A 15357-nucleotide genomic window follows, 5' to 3' on the forward strand; every position below is an offset into this window, starting at 1 on the left:
CTACGGGCACATAATTCCTATTTGCAACAATAAGAACATAATTAATTCTTCCCATAGGTTTCTTAATGGTGGAATCTGCAAGGTGGCAGTTTAAAGAACAATCATCAAATTCACGGAAACCTAACATATCACACAAAGTTTTTGGAATCGTGGAAACACTAGCACCCAAATCACACAAAGCATAGCATTCATGATCTTTAATTTTAATTTTAATAGTAGGTTCCCACTCATCATAAAGTTTTCTAGGGATAGAAACTCCCAGTTCAAGCTTTTCTTCATAAGATTGCATTAAAGCATCAACGATATGTTTGGTAAAAGCCTTATTTTGACTATAAGCATGCGGAGAATTTAGCACGGATTGCAACAAGGAAATAAAATCTATTAAAGAAAAATTACCATAATTAAATTCCTTGAAATCCAAAATAGTGGGTTCATTGCTATGTAAAGTTTTGACCTCTTCAATCCCACTTTTACCTATTTTTGCATCAAGATCTAAAAACTCTGAATCATTGGGATGCCTTTTAACTAAAGTTGACTCATCTCCAGTCCCATCATTATCAAGATTCATATTGCAACAAGGATTTAATAGGAGACACATCAATCACTTTTAGATCTTCATCCTTATTACCTTCTAAATCTTCCGGTTTAGAGGCCATCTTATTGACTAAGGTGGCCTGCTTATCCAAAATTGGGCTATTAATTTTTCAAGATGAGCAAACTGAGATCTCAAGCCATAAAATTCCTTAGACATATCATCAAGCTCTTTATTCACGTACTCCATAAAGATTTTTTGTTCTTTAAGATCATTTCTAAAGAAATTATTATGCTCAAATTGCAAAGTCATAAAGCTTCTGACGTTGTTTTCAATTTCTTCCAACCTTTTAAGGTAAGGATCAACGTTTTTAGGCAGGGCCATCAGGGCAAACAGGCAACAAGAAGCAAGCGAAAAAGAGGCGAACGGAAAGAGAGGGCGAATAAAACGGCAAGGGTGAAGTAGGGGAGAGGAAAACGAGAGGCAAATGGCAAATAATGTAATGCGAGGGATAAGAGTGTGTGATGGGCACTTGGTATTTCTTGACTTATGCGTAGACTCCCCGGCAACGGCGCCAGAAATCCTTCTTGCTACCTCTTGAGCATACGTTTGTTTTCCCTTGAAGTGGAAAGGGTGATGCAACAAATTAGCGTAAGTATTTCCCTCAGTTCTTGAGAACCAAGGTATCAATCCAGTAGGAGGCCACACACAAGTCCCTCGTACCTACACAAACAAATAAGAACCTTGCAACCAACGCGATAAAGGGGTTGTCAATCCCTTCACGGCCACTTGCAAAATTGAGATCTGATAGAGATGATAAGATAATATTTTTGTATTTTATGGTAAAGCCTAAAAGTAAAGATTGCAAAGTAAAAATAGATTGGGAACTTATATGATGAAAGATAGACCCGGGGGCCATAGGTTTCACTAGTGGCTTCTCTCAAGATAGCATAAGTATTACGGTGGGTGAACAAATTACTGTCGAGCAATTGATAGAAAAGTGCATAATTATGAGAGTATCTAGGCATGATCATGTATATAGGCATCACGTCCGCAACAAGTAGACCGACTCCTGCCTGCATCTACTACTATTACTCCACACATCGACCGCTATCCAGCATGCATCTAGAGTATTAAGTTCATAAGAACAGAGTAACGCATTAGGCAAGATGACATGATGTAGAGGGATAAACTCAAGCAATATGATATAAACCCCATCTTTTTATGCTCGATGGCAAGAATACAATAGGTGTCGTTTCCCCTTCTATCACTGGGATCAAGCAACGCAAGATTGAACCCAGAGCTAAGCACTTCTCCCATTGCAAGAAAGATCAATCTAGTAGGCCAAACCAAACTGATAATTCGAAGAGACTTGCAAAGATAACAAATCACACATAAAATAATTCAGAGGAGATTCAAATATTGTTCATAGATAATCTTGATCATAAACCCACAATTCATCGGATCTCGACAAACACACCGCAAAAAGAGTTACATCGAATAGATCTCCAAGAAGATCGAGGAGAACTTTATATTGAGATTCAAAGAGAGAGAAGAAGCCATCTAGCTAATAACTATGGACCCAAAGGTCTGAGGTAAACTACTCACACATTATCGGAGAGGCTATGGTGTTGATGTAGAAGCCCTCCGTGATCGATTCCCCCTCCGGCGGAGCACCGGAAAAGGCCCCAAGATGGGATCTCACGGGTACAGAAGGTTACGGCGGTGGAAATAGAGATTCGTGGTGCTCCTAGTTGGTTTCGGGGTATATGGGTATATATAGGAGGAAGAAGTAGGTCGGTGGAGCTGCGAGGGGCCCACGAGGGTGGGGGCGCGCCCAGGGGGCAGGCGCGCCTCCCTGCCTCGTGGCCTCCTCGTTGATTTCTTGACGTCCACTCCAAGTCCTCTGGATCACGTTTGTTCCAAAAAGGGAACAACATATGCCGTTATGCGGTTTGACCAATAAAGATCTTCATAGAATATGTAGGAGCCAATATGAGCATCCAGGTTCCGCTATTGGTTATTGACCGGAGACGTGTCTCGGTCATGTCTACATAGTTCTCGAACCCGTAGGGTCCGCACGCTTAACGTTTGATGATGATTTGTATTATGAGTTATGTGTTTTGATGTACCGAAGGTTGTTCGGAGTCCCGGATGTGATCACGGACATGACTAGGAGTTCCGGGGATCACCGGATAAATATCGGAGTGCCGGGGGGTTATCGGAACCCCCGGGGGAACTAATGGGCCAACATGGGCCTTAGTGGAGAGAGGAGGGCAGCCAGGGCAGGCCGCGCCCCCCCTTGGAGTCCAAATAGGACAAGGGAAGGGGGCGGCGCCCCCTTTCCTTCTCCCTCTCTCCCTCTCCTTCCTTCCCCCCTCTCTTCCCTTTTTGGAAACCTACTAGGAATAGGATTCCTAGTAGGAATCCTACTTGGGGCGCGCCCCATGGGAGCTAGCCGGCCTCCCCCTTGCTCCTTTATATACGGGGGCAGGGGGCACCCTAGAACACACAAGTCAACAGTTGTTTTAGCCGTGTGCGGTGCCCCCCTCCACAGATTTCCACCTCGGTCATATCGTTGTAGTGCTTAGGCGAAGCCCTGCGTCCGTAACTTCATCATCACCGTCATCACGCTGTCATGCTGACAAAACTCTCCCTCAGCACTCAGCTGGATCAAGAGTTCGAGGGACGTCACCGAGCTGAACGTGTGTAGATCGCGGAGGTGCCGTGCGTTCGGTACTTGATCGGTTGGATCGCGAAGATGTTCGACTACATCAATCACGTTACTTAGCGCTTCCTCTTTCGGTCTACAAGGGTACGTGGACACACTCTCCCCACTCGTTGCTATGCATCACATAGATAGATCTTGCGTGATCGTAGGTATTTTTTTAAATACTGTGTTCCCCAACAGTACTACTACTAGTACTAGCACCACCGTCTGGATTTAGTAGTACTACCACGTCCATCTAGATTTAGTATTTGACTAGCAATATCTAGTAATGCATGTCACAAAAAATATACTACTCCCTCTGTAAATAAATACTTGGTGTATTGTTTTATTCCTTCCGGTAGATGGCTCAAATCTGAAGTCTCATCAATCAGACTACTATTGTACTCACCAAACGCTCAGCTTGGTAAGCTACTGATGTCACTTGAAGCTACGTCGGTATTTCCCCAAAGAGGAAGGGATGATGCAGCACATCGGCGGTAGGTATTTCCCTCAGATATGAAACCAAGTTTATCGAACCAGTAGGAGAACAAAGCAACACAATGTAAATGACCCCTGCACACAAATAACAACACCTCGCAACCCGACGTGTTAAAGGGGTTGTCAATCCCTTTCGGGTAACGGCGCCTGAAACGGTGCATGGACAAGAGAAAGTTGCAATAGATTGAGTAAATAGATTGTGAATAAAATAAAGAGCAGCAAAGTAATTTTGTATTTTTGGTTTAATATATCTGAAAATAAATGCAAAGGAAAAGTAGATCGCAAAGGCAAATATATGAGTAAGAAGACCCGGGGGCCGTAGGTTTCACTAGTGGCTTCTCTGGATAAAAAGATAGATCTGATCATAAACTCAAAGTTCATCGATCCCAACAAACACACCGCAAAGGAGTTACATCATACGGATCTCCAAGAGACCGTTGTATTGAGAATTCAGCAAGAGAGAGGAAGCCATCTAGCTACTAACTACGGACCCGATGGTCTACAAAGAACTATGCACGCATCATCGGAGAGGCACCAATGGAGATGGTGAACCCCATCCGAGATGGTGTCTAGATTGCATCTTATGGTTCTGGACTATGTGGCGGCTGGATGAATATTCCGTCGATGCCTTTAGGGTTTCTGGAATATTAAGGTATTTATAAAGCAAAGATGCGGTCCGGGGGCACCCGAGGTGGGCACAACCCACCAGGGTGCCTAGTGGGTTGTGCCCCCCTCGGGGCACCCCCCAGGCACAGCCAGGGCCCATTGTGTTCCTTCTGGCCCATAAAAATTCTCCGTGGAGTTTCGTGGCATTTGGACTCTGTTTGATATTGATTTTCTGCGATGTAAAAAACATGGAAAAAACAGCAACTGGCACTTGGCACTATGTCAATAGGTTAGTACCAAAAAATGATATAAAATGACTATAAAATGATTATAAAACATCCAAGATTGATAGTATAACAGCATGGAACAATAAAAATTATAGATTCGTTGGAGATGTATCAGCTACCAACAAAAAATTGCAATCACAGAGTACTATTGTACTCCCTCCGTACTGGTGCATTAGTCACGTTACGAAAACCAAATAGTAATCCCACAACTTTTAGGCGCGGTGCATTAACTACCCACCTCGTTCCCTGTTTTTTGCCACCAAAAAAATCACCCAATAGGAGACGTGGGGTGCATATGCATTCAATGACTTGAGACTACTTAGCACAACATTTTTGGTTACATGCATTAACATTTTATTAGTTAAATCAAAGGTCAAAACTTGGCGCAAAATGAAAAGGGGGCCAATACACCAGTAAACATCAAAGTTCTCTCGTTTGGCCCCAACTAGAGGTCCGGTGAGATGACTATACTGCACCGACACGGAGGGGGACGTAGCTTCATTGACTTACTGCACCTGCCTTTGGGTGGATGACAGGATGGCCCAACAGGTGGCTGGCCCACCTGTCATACAACCAAAGGCAGGTGCAGTTAAGGCACCGGAGCTCAGTCCCACAGAGGGAGGGCCGAGGAGTAGATGGTCAACACACACATGAATGCAACGCAGTCTGCACTTCTCATATAAAGGCTCCCCGCCAGTCCAATCTACGAAATCCTACACACCTACACATCCTAACCAAGGGCAAGAGTGATCACTCCAATCGCAAGATCAATTGACTAGAAGCTAGACCCATGGAGGCGATGAGCGTGAGCATCAGCCGGCTGTGCCATATGGTCCACGATGCTGGCCTGCGGCCCGACACTGAGGAACATCTCCAGGTCGTGCTTGAGGCCGCCAGGGCGAGAGGCTGCTTGGACGACAACTTCATTTCCTTGTTCGACGAGGTCCTCGTCGGCTTCCTCGACAAGTTCACCATCGTCAAGAAGCTTGCGGATGAACTTGACGTACGCCTCCAGCCCACGCGCCCAGGCTCTGCGATGCCTGCCACCCTCAATGGCCTCTATGGTGACAACCTCTTCGATGCACTGGTGGCCATGCGACTGCCCGCCTTCGCGCCGGAGAATGTCCACCTCGAGGTCGCGCTCACCGTGCAGCGCCTGGCGCAGCAAGACATCATCGACATAATCACCCACGTCTACGTGCAAATCATCCACAAGGACTACTACATGCAAGAGAAGGACGATAGTTCGCTGGCCTTCTTGGACCGCAGGGCAACCTTGGACGACATTGTTCAGAAGCATGTTGAGCTCGCCGCCAACGCAGCTGCTCCTCACATGTCAGTAGGTGACCCGGTGCACTAGGGCGTGAGGATGTCGTTGATGGATCCGTATGTATCTTTATCTTTCCGTCAAATCCATGTAGTAGTATATGGTACTACTAGTAATTATCTTACCTTTCGCATCAACTTCATAATTTTCATACGTACTCCATGCATGAACCGCGCCAGAACCAAACTTCTCACTACTCTAGGGAAAACCGTTATTTCTATCTATCGGTCGCGCCATGGAGCAGAACCAAATTTTACAAGTGACAAGTTCAAAAGGAAAAGCCTGCCGTGTTCGCGTCGCACCCCCACACGGTTGGTCCGGCACGCCGCTCAAGGGGGAATGCGTGCTGTGTTGCATTTTCACTTACATGTGGGACCGCAGTTGAGCAAATCGACTATCGGCAAACCCCCACCCCGCCCACCGCGCGATGGCTGAGAAAATAGGAGGGAGAAGAGATGGTTGTAGCATGGACTCCAAGAAAATTGGTGTCAGATGGGACTCGTGTGGGTGGCGTGTGCGGTACTGCTAGACATAAATGCTAGTGTGGGAGTCCTGGACTAAGGGGTCCTCGGGCGTTCGGCCTATTATCAATGGGCCGGACTGGTGGGCTGTGAAGACATGAAGGCCGAAGACTGTACCCGTGTCCGGATTGGACTCTCCTTGGCATGGAAGGCAAGCTAGGCGGCCAATTATGAAGATTCCTTCTTATGTAACCAACTCTATGTAACCCTAGATCCCCCCGGTGTCTATATAAACCGGAGGGGTAGTCCGGAAAGGAGATACTTATTACCATAGTCATACAGGCTAGGTTTCTAGGGTTTAGCCATTACGATCTCGTGGTAGATCAACTCTTGTAGTACTCATATTCATCAAGATCAATCAAGCAGGAAGTAGGGTATTACCTCCATAGAGAGGGCCCAAAACTGGGTAAACATCGTGTCCCCCGTCTCCTGCAACCATCAACCTTAGACGCACAGTTCGGGACCCCCCCACCCGAGATCCGCCGGTTTTGACACTGACATTGGTGCTTTAATTGAGAGTTCCACTGTGCCGTCAATGAAAGGTTCGATGGCCCCTTCAATCGTCGATAGTGACGCTGTCCAAGGAGAAACCTTCCTTCCCGGACAGATCTTCGTGTTCTGCGGCTTCGTACTGCGGGCCAACTCGCTTGGCCATCTGGAGAAGATCGATAGCTACACCCCTGGCCATCACGTCAGATTCGGAAGCTTGAACCACGTTGCGGACATCCGCGGAGACCTGATCTTCGACGGATTTAAGACCGCGGCAATCGCTCCCCCTCGCTCCGATGAACATGACTTAAATCTGTCATCGGGTCACATCCAGGAGATGGTTCCTGTTGCTGCAACAGCCTTAGAGCTGGAGCAGATTGTGCCATCCGAGGCCACAAAGTCCGCAGCGTTGGAGCCGCACACAGACTCGACACCCTGCAGTATGTGCGTCAACGGAACTCCGGATTCGTCGCCGGCTATAAGTTCCGGACCACCTACGCCTGCGGACACCGAGCTGGATCAGTTATCAATTTTCAAATTCAGCGCCGCAGACATCTTCCAGCACTCACCTTTGGGCGATGTGCTAAACTCTTTAAAGAACTTGTCCTTGGAGAGGGACTCATAGCCGAACTATGTCCGGTTCGAGCTAGAGGCTGATGATGGAGAACTTCGCTCCCACCCGCCACCCACTTCATAGCCATTGTCGAGGTCTTAACCGACGTGCTTGATTATGGCTCCGAAGACATCGACGGTATGGACGACGATGCCGACAAGGAGCAAGGCCAAGACCTGCCATTCACCGGACGTTGGACGGCCACCTCTTTCGTACGATGTGTACATGGTTGACACACCTAAAAAAGCTAGCGACGATGACAAGGAAGACCCAGTTGCGAATAAACCTTCTGAGACACAGCCCAATCGCCAGTGCCTGAAACGCCGTTCTAAGTCACGTCGCTCAAAGGACAACAACACTGGCACCGGAGAAAATAATACTCCGGACGACGGCGAAAACAATGAAGACACTGTTGGAGCAACATTTGAACAGGAGGAACAAGACAACTGGCAAGTTAGCCCTGATAAACAGGCCATGCCCAACGACCTGGATGACGATAGTTACCGTCCACCCTCCGAGCATGACAAGAGCCTCGGCAACGAGGATTTCATCGTGCCTGAGGCACCCCTCGAGCAGGAGCGCTTCAAGCGCCAGCTAATAGCTACTGGAAGAAGCCTGAAGAAAAAGCAGCAACAGCTTCAAGCGGATCAAGACCTACTGATTGACATATGGACTGATGTCCTGGCAGCCGAAGAATACGGCCTCGAGCGTCCATCCAAGAGTTACCCAAAGCGAAGACTGCTACCTCAGTTCGATGAGGAGGCGCCAGAGCGCATACCTCCCTCGCGCAATGCGGAACGACCACCATGTGGTCGGGATAGCGCGGTGGACCGACCACCCCGCGGTCGGGATAAAACGGCAACTCAGGCCGAACAACAGCCCGCCCCACTGCCTCGTAAAAACAGAGACAAAACAGCTCGGGACCATACATACGACCTTCGGCAGGACCTGGACAGTAGAGTAGGACACACCAGATCAATCTACAGATCGCGAGGACGCCTCTCGACTCGCGACGACGGCTACTTATTTGGACATGACAAACCTAGTCACGCCCGGGCCGATAACCGCAGGCGGACTTCATCGGAGGTGCGCCACGACGCGGCCCGATATAGAGGCGCCGCACACCCTCTCTGTTTCACAGATGAAGTATTGGATCACGAATTCCCAGAGGGGTTCAAGCCCGTCAATATTGAATCGTACGACGGAACAACCGATCCCACAGTATGGATCGAGGATTTTATTCTCCACATCCATATGGCCCGAGGAGACGATCTCGACGCCATCAAATACCTCCCACTAAAACTAAAAAGGCCAGCTAGACACTGGTTAAATAGCCTACCTAAAAATTCCATCGGCAGCTGGAAGGACTTGGAAGAGGCTTTTCTTGACAATTTCCAAGGCACTTATGTCCGGCCACCGGAAGCCGATGACTTAAGTCATATAGTTCAACAACCTGGAGAATCAGCCAGAAAGTTCTGGACTAGGTTCCTAACCAAAAAGAACCAGATCGTTGACTGTCCGGATGCCGAAGCCCTAGCGGCCTTCAAACATAGCATCCCTGACGAATGGCTCGCTCGCCACCTCGGCCAAGAAAAGCCGAAGTCTATGGCAGCCCTCACGGCACTCATGACCCGCTTTTGCGCGGATGAAGATAGTTGGCTGGCTCATAGTACAAACACAGCCAACAAGGCAGGCCCCTCCGAGGCCAAAAATAGCACCGGCAAGACCCGGCGCAATAGACACAAACGCCGAAGTAATGGCGATAACACCGATGACACTGCAGTTCACACCAGATGCAGTGGCTCCAAGTCCAGCCAGCGAAAGAAACCTTATAAAAGGAACAGCGAGGGACCATCCAGCTTGGATCGCATACTCGGCCGTCCGTGCCAGATACATGGCACCCCAGACAAACAAGCCAATCATTCCAACAGAGTTTGTTGGGTTTTTAAATAGGGCGGCAAGTTAAATGCCGAGAACAAAGAAAAGGGATCACAAAGTGAGGACGATGACGAAGAGCCCTGGCGGCCGAACACTGGGGGACAGAAGAAGTTTCCCCCTCAAGTCAAAACGGTGAACATGATATATGCTACACACATCCCCAAAAGGGAGCTGAAGCACGCACTCAGGGACGTCTACGCGGTAGAGCCAGTCGCCCCAAAATTCAACCCGTGGTCGTCATTCCCGATCACCTTCGACCGTCGAGATCATCCAACTAGTATCCGCCATGGCGGTTCGGCCGCACTGGTTCTCGACCCAATCATCGACGGATTTCACCTAACACGAGTCCTAATGGATGGCGGCAGCAGCCTCAACCTGCTGTATCAGGATACAGTGCGCAAGATGGGCATTAATCCCTCACGAATCAAACCCACAAAGACTACCTTTAAAGGAGTCATACCAGGCGTAGAGGCTCATTGTACGGGCTCAATCACGCTGGAAGTGGTCTCCGGTTCCCCGGACAACTTCCAAAGCGAAGAGCTAATCTTCGATATCGTCCCCTTCTGCAGTGGCTACCACGCACTGCTCGGACGAACTGCGTTTGCTAGATTCAACGCGGTGCCACACTACGCTTATCTTAAGCTCAAGATGCCCGGTCCATGCGGCGTCATAACAGTCAATGGAAACACCGAACGCTCCCTCGGTACAGAGGAGCACACAACCGCCCTAGCAGCAGAGGTACAGAGTGGCCTTCTCAAGCAGCACCATAATCCGGCTGCCGAGCCCCAGGACATCATTAAGAGGGTCCGGACTACACTGCAACAGGATAGCTCGGCTCGTCAAGAGCTCGATTAGCAATTCGGCCTCCGTCCCAGTCCCGATGAGGTAGTGGCATTCGTACCACTCGTACGTAATTACGCACTCAAAATTCCATGGGCATTGACGGAGGCATAGCTACCTTGTGATCCACAGTTCGGCTAGACCGATCCCGGATTCACATACACCTTCACTATTTCCTCTTCCCTTCTCAGGTTTTACACAGGGCTCCTTCGTGGGCCTGATTGACTGGTCATGTCCAAGGATAAGCACCAGAACGGCATGAAGCACAGGCGTACAGGAGAAGCTCTAGAGGTCAATTTAACAATTACTCTACCTGTTTTCAGGACTCACACGCAGTTTGCCTTCGGTGGCGGCATGTTAAATAGCCGGTTGATTATCGCACTATTTGTATCGATGCACTTTAACGCATCAATCCAATTATAATGGAAACAGTTCGTGGCCCAGGTTCAAGGGCCACAACTATTATCTCTGCTCTCTTTCTGTTTTCCTTTTCCCATTAATTGCTTACATTATAGCACCCGTACACTTTGGTACGTTTCATATTCGCCAGGGGCTCCCCATCGCCCCATAATACGGCAACGAAGTGCGAACACTTCTTATAGATAAGTTCGGCACCCCGAATTTAGCATTATATGCATTGGCTTCGAATCATGTCTTTGGTCAATAGTTGGGTTGCCCGGCTCCTGTGCTTGCTACCCTATGTCCCGCTACATCGGCTAGGGTAGTAAAGGGAGGACTACTGCGATTGTGCCCTGGTTTACCCGGATGAGCACCTCAGTAGAGAAAGCCAAAAACTGACTGTCATGATGCGGCGAGAGCCGGTCAGCTGTTCGAAAGGTCGAAAATTGCTGGAGATTTTTTCCGCATTACGCAAAGGATCGGTACTTCCCGATCAGAGGCTGACAACACTTTGGTTCTTATACCAGGGGCTGCACCCATGTTTTATTATAAAACTCCTATGGCTAAGTGAGGGCCTTTAAGCCGCATAGTCTGATTGCCTGGTTCGTTGCGCTAAACAACTCCTTCAAGGACCATATAATTGGATCAAGATTGTTTAGATTCCATCCCGAACACCTCCGTACTACCTACGTGAGGGCAGAAGCCGACGACTGGCCAACCCTCAGATTCCATACAACACGGCCGCACAGGAGGAAACAATTAAAACATAACAAACATTATATTACAAACAAGCTTTGTTTTCATCATACAAGGCAAAGAAAACACGAATGCATTCATTCAAATACGATGTCTTGCGAACATTGCACGACTGCAAGGCGAGACCCCTCTAGGACATCCGCAAAATATTGTTCAGGTGTGCGGTGCTCCTTGCCCTCTGGCGGCTCCCTGGCCACCTCGACGGCGTCCATCTTCGCCCACCACATCTTGCAACGGGCGAAGGCCATGCGTGCACCTTCAATGCAGACTGATCGCTTGACGATGTCTAATCGCGGACAGGCCTCCACCACCCGCTTCACGAGGCCAAAATAACTGTTGGGTATCGCCTCGGCTGGCCACAGCCGGATTATTAAATCCTTCATGGCTAGTTCGGCCACCCAGTGCAGCTCGACCAGTTGTTTTAGCTGATTGGTAAAGGGCACCGGATGCTCTGGCATAGCGTACTTTGTCCAGAACAGCTTCTCCGTGGAGCTCCCTTCTTTGGCTCGGAAGAACTCCGCCGCATCGGACACGCTCCGTGGAAGATCCGCAAAAGCCCCTGGGAAACTCCGAATCCGGGTTAGTAAAAGGTACTTCCTCTCCGCATACTTGCTTTGCATATTAATTGCCTTACCCGCCGCGATCTTCTTGGCCTCCTGGATCTCTTTGAGGGAGTCCTGGGCCTCATTCCATGCGGCCTCCACGCTCTGACGAGCCTTGGCGAGTTTGGTCTCTTGGACCGACGCATCGCGCTCCAAGGCCTCGCACTTCTTCACCGCGTCCTGGAGCTCCTTCTGGACCTCGCCGACCTGGGCCTTGAGCTTCTTATGGGCAGCTTGCTGCTGGACAGCTTTCCCCTCGGCTTCGGCCAGGGCCTTTTTTAGGGCCTCGACCTCGGTCGCCGCTCCTACACATATTATGACACTCTGGTCAATACACACCACTTATTCTTTCCAAATACACAGCAAGTCGTTACACACCTTGCTTCTCCTGAAGCTGAGTCTTCACCTTGCCTAGCTCGTTCTCGGCTCGCTCCAGCCTCTGCTTCAGTTCAGAGACTTCGGCAGTATGCGAGGTCGCAGCCAATAGCAACGCCTGCTTATTCAAACATATCTAGTTAGTCTCCTACAACAAAGGATTGATCCTCTGTCTGGTCTTTCTTCCAGAACATCGGACAGTGTCTCAGGGGCTACTGTCTACATGGGGTCGTTCTCTTTCTACGAGGCTCACCTCAAAACCTGTTAACAGGCTGCTGTAGGCTTCGTCTAGTCCACTCTTGGTGGACTGAACCTTCTCGATCACCGCACCCATAAGGACACGGTGCTCGTCCACAATGGAGGCGCCTCGTAGCGCCTCCATCAGGTTATCTGGTGCCCCTGGTTGGACAGGGGTCACCGGTGGAATCGGTGCACCCCCCTCCTTCGAAGGAGGCTCCTCGCCTAATTCTGGAGCCCTATGGGTCTCCGGAATCGTATTCGGCCAAGGGCCGAACTGAATACGTCCCTCTCCGCCAGTCTCCATGGGGATTTGCTCCCCCATGTGTCCGGCAGCAGAGGTCTCGCCTTGTGGCGCCTCCCGGACATCGTCCTGGGCTACTCCCCGGCTCGGAGCGGTCCTCCGGGACAACACTTCGGTGTCATCCTGGGCCTCGGGGGAGTGAGCGGTCGGCGGTGATGCGCTGGCCATTTCCGTCGGATCCAACGAACCTCCAGATGAAGTTCGCTGGATGCTGTCGCGAGCCGGACTGCAATAGCAAAATTAACCATATCGAGACGATAAAGAGGAAAGACCAGATATACGGGTATGTACGAGTCGTAGTACTTACGATGCGGCCCGGGCTTAGTGCGGGGGCGTCGCTCCGGACTACTGTCAACGTAACACGCGGTGTTGTCCGCTGGGGTACCCTTCCCCTTCTTGGGCGTTCCCGCCTCCAGATGTGCAGAAGCCGCTCTCTTTTTCTTTCTCCCCTCAGGGGAAGGTTTGTTCTCCTCCTCCTCCTCTTCCTCGTCGTCGTTCTCAGGGACGGAGGAATGTGCTTCTTCGTCTTCGGACTTCACGTCCGAAGCGCCCTTGCGATGGGGGCCACTTTTGGCCCCCTTGGCCTTCTTCTTGGCCTTCTTCTCCGGCGCCTTATAGGGTGCCGGCACCAGCATCTTCGCTAGACGCGCTATGACCGGTTGTTCAGGCAGCGGAGCCGGACACTAGATCCGCTTCGCCCTCTCCATCCAGTCTTGAAAAAGCAATGATAAAAGCTCAGACATCATCCTCGAAACAAACAAGTAGGGGATACGTTAAAAATAACATACCTCACTGGCGAGGTGTTTAATGTCGTGCCCACGATCTGAATTCGTGGCCGGCGGTTTTTCATTGCCCTTAAAGAGCAACTTCCAGGCACCTTCGTGAGTGGTTTCGAAGAGCCTCACCGGGGTTTGGTGCTTCTTCAGATTAAACTCCCACAGAGGGCGACTTCAGCGCTGTCAGAAGAAAATCCGGCGAACCAGCATCAGCTGAATTACATCGAAAAGCTTGACGTTCTTGGCTATCATGCTTTGAACATGCGTCTGCAGCGCAATCAGCTCATCGGGCGAACACCAGTTCGGACTCTTCTCGACCCAGGAGGTGAGTCGCATGGGAGCGCCGGAGCGGAATTTGGCAGCCGCGGCCCAGGTGGTGTCGCAGGGTTCTGTGATGTAGAACCACTGTTTCTGCCACTCCTTTAGTGTATCCACAAAAGTGCCTTTCGGCCAGGAGATGTTCGACAACTTACTCACCATGGCTCCTCCGCACTCCGCATGCTGGCCATCCACCACCTTCGGCTTCACGTTGAAGACTTTGAGCCACAGCCCTAAGTGGGGTTGGATGCGGAGGAAGGCCTCACACACGACGATGAACGCCGAGATGTTGAGGAAGGAGTTCGGGGACAAATCGTGGAAGTCTATCCCGTAATAATACATCAACCCACGGATGAAAGGGTGGAGTGGAAACCCTAGCCCGCGGAAGAAATGAGGGATGAATACCACCCTCTCGTTGGGCAACGGCGTGAGGATGGCTTGTCCCTCGGCCGGCAGACGGTGGGCGATTTCCTTCGCCAAGTACCCGCCCGCCCGAAGCTCAGTAATGTCCTCCTCCTTGACGGAGGAGACCATCCACTTGCCCTGACCTCCGGATCCAGACATGGTTGAGTGCTAGCTTGAGTGGAAAGGAGATGAGAACTTGGGCGCTGGAGCTCAAGATTGGAAGGGCGGAGAAAGAGAGAAGGCGTGGGAGAAGAAGGGAATCCTTATCCCTTTATAAAGGCAGTGAATATTGAAGGCCTCCCCACTCGCATTGGAACTCGCCTATTCCCAAGGGCTGTGTAAATGGCACGGTTGGGTTACCCATACCCGTATTGATGAAGAATCCCGCAATAAGGGGACACGATCTCTGCTTTGACAAGATGTGCCAATGGCAACCGCGTCTCGAAACGTGGAAGGGCGGACACAAAACGGTCAGAAATTATGACCGGGCTGACGTGATGTCCTGTTGTAAAATAAGTTGTCAGCGGATTGGATTCGTGGGGTACTATATTCTCTCTGCGGTTGTGTATGGTGTGTGTGTGTGACAGGTCCGGATACTATCATCGCGTTCGAAGACTATATTGGAGTTCGGAAAAATGGGAACCCGCCTTGCAATGCCGAAGACAATCTGTGCGCCGGACTCCTCGTCATTGAAGCCAGGTTCAGGGGCTACTGAGGGAATCCTGGACTAAGGGGTCCTCGGGTGTCCGGCCAATTATCAATGGGCCGGACTGGTGGGCTATGAAGACATGAAGGCCGAAGGCTGTACCCGTGTCCGGATTGGA

The sequence above is a fragment of the Aegilops tauschii genome, chromosome 2 (assembly GCF_002575655.3).
Source record: "Aegilops tauschii subsp. strangulata cultivar AL8/78 chromosome 2, Aet v6.0, whole genome shotgun sequence".
NCBI classification, from domain to species: Eukaryota; Viridiplantae; Streptophyta; class Magnoliopsida; order Poales; family Poaceae; genus Aegilops; species Aegilops tauschii.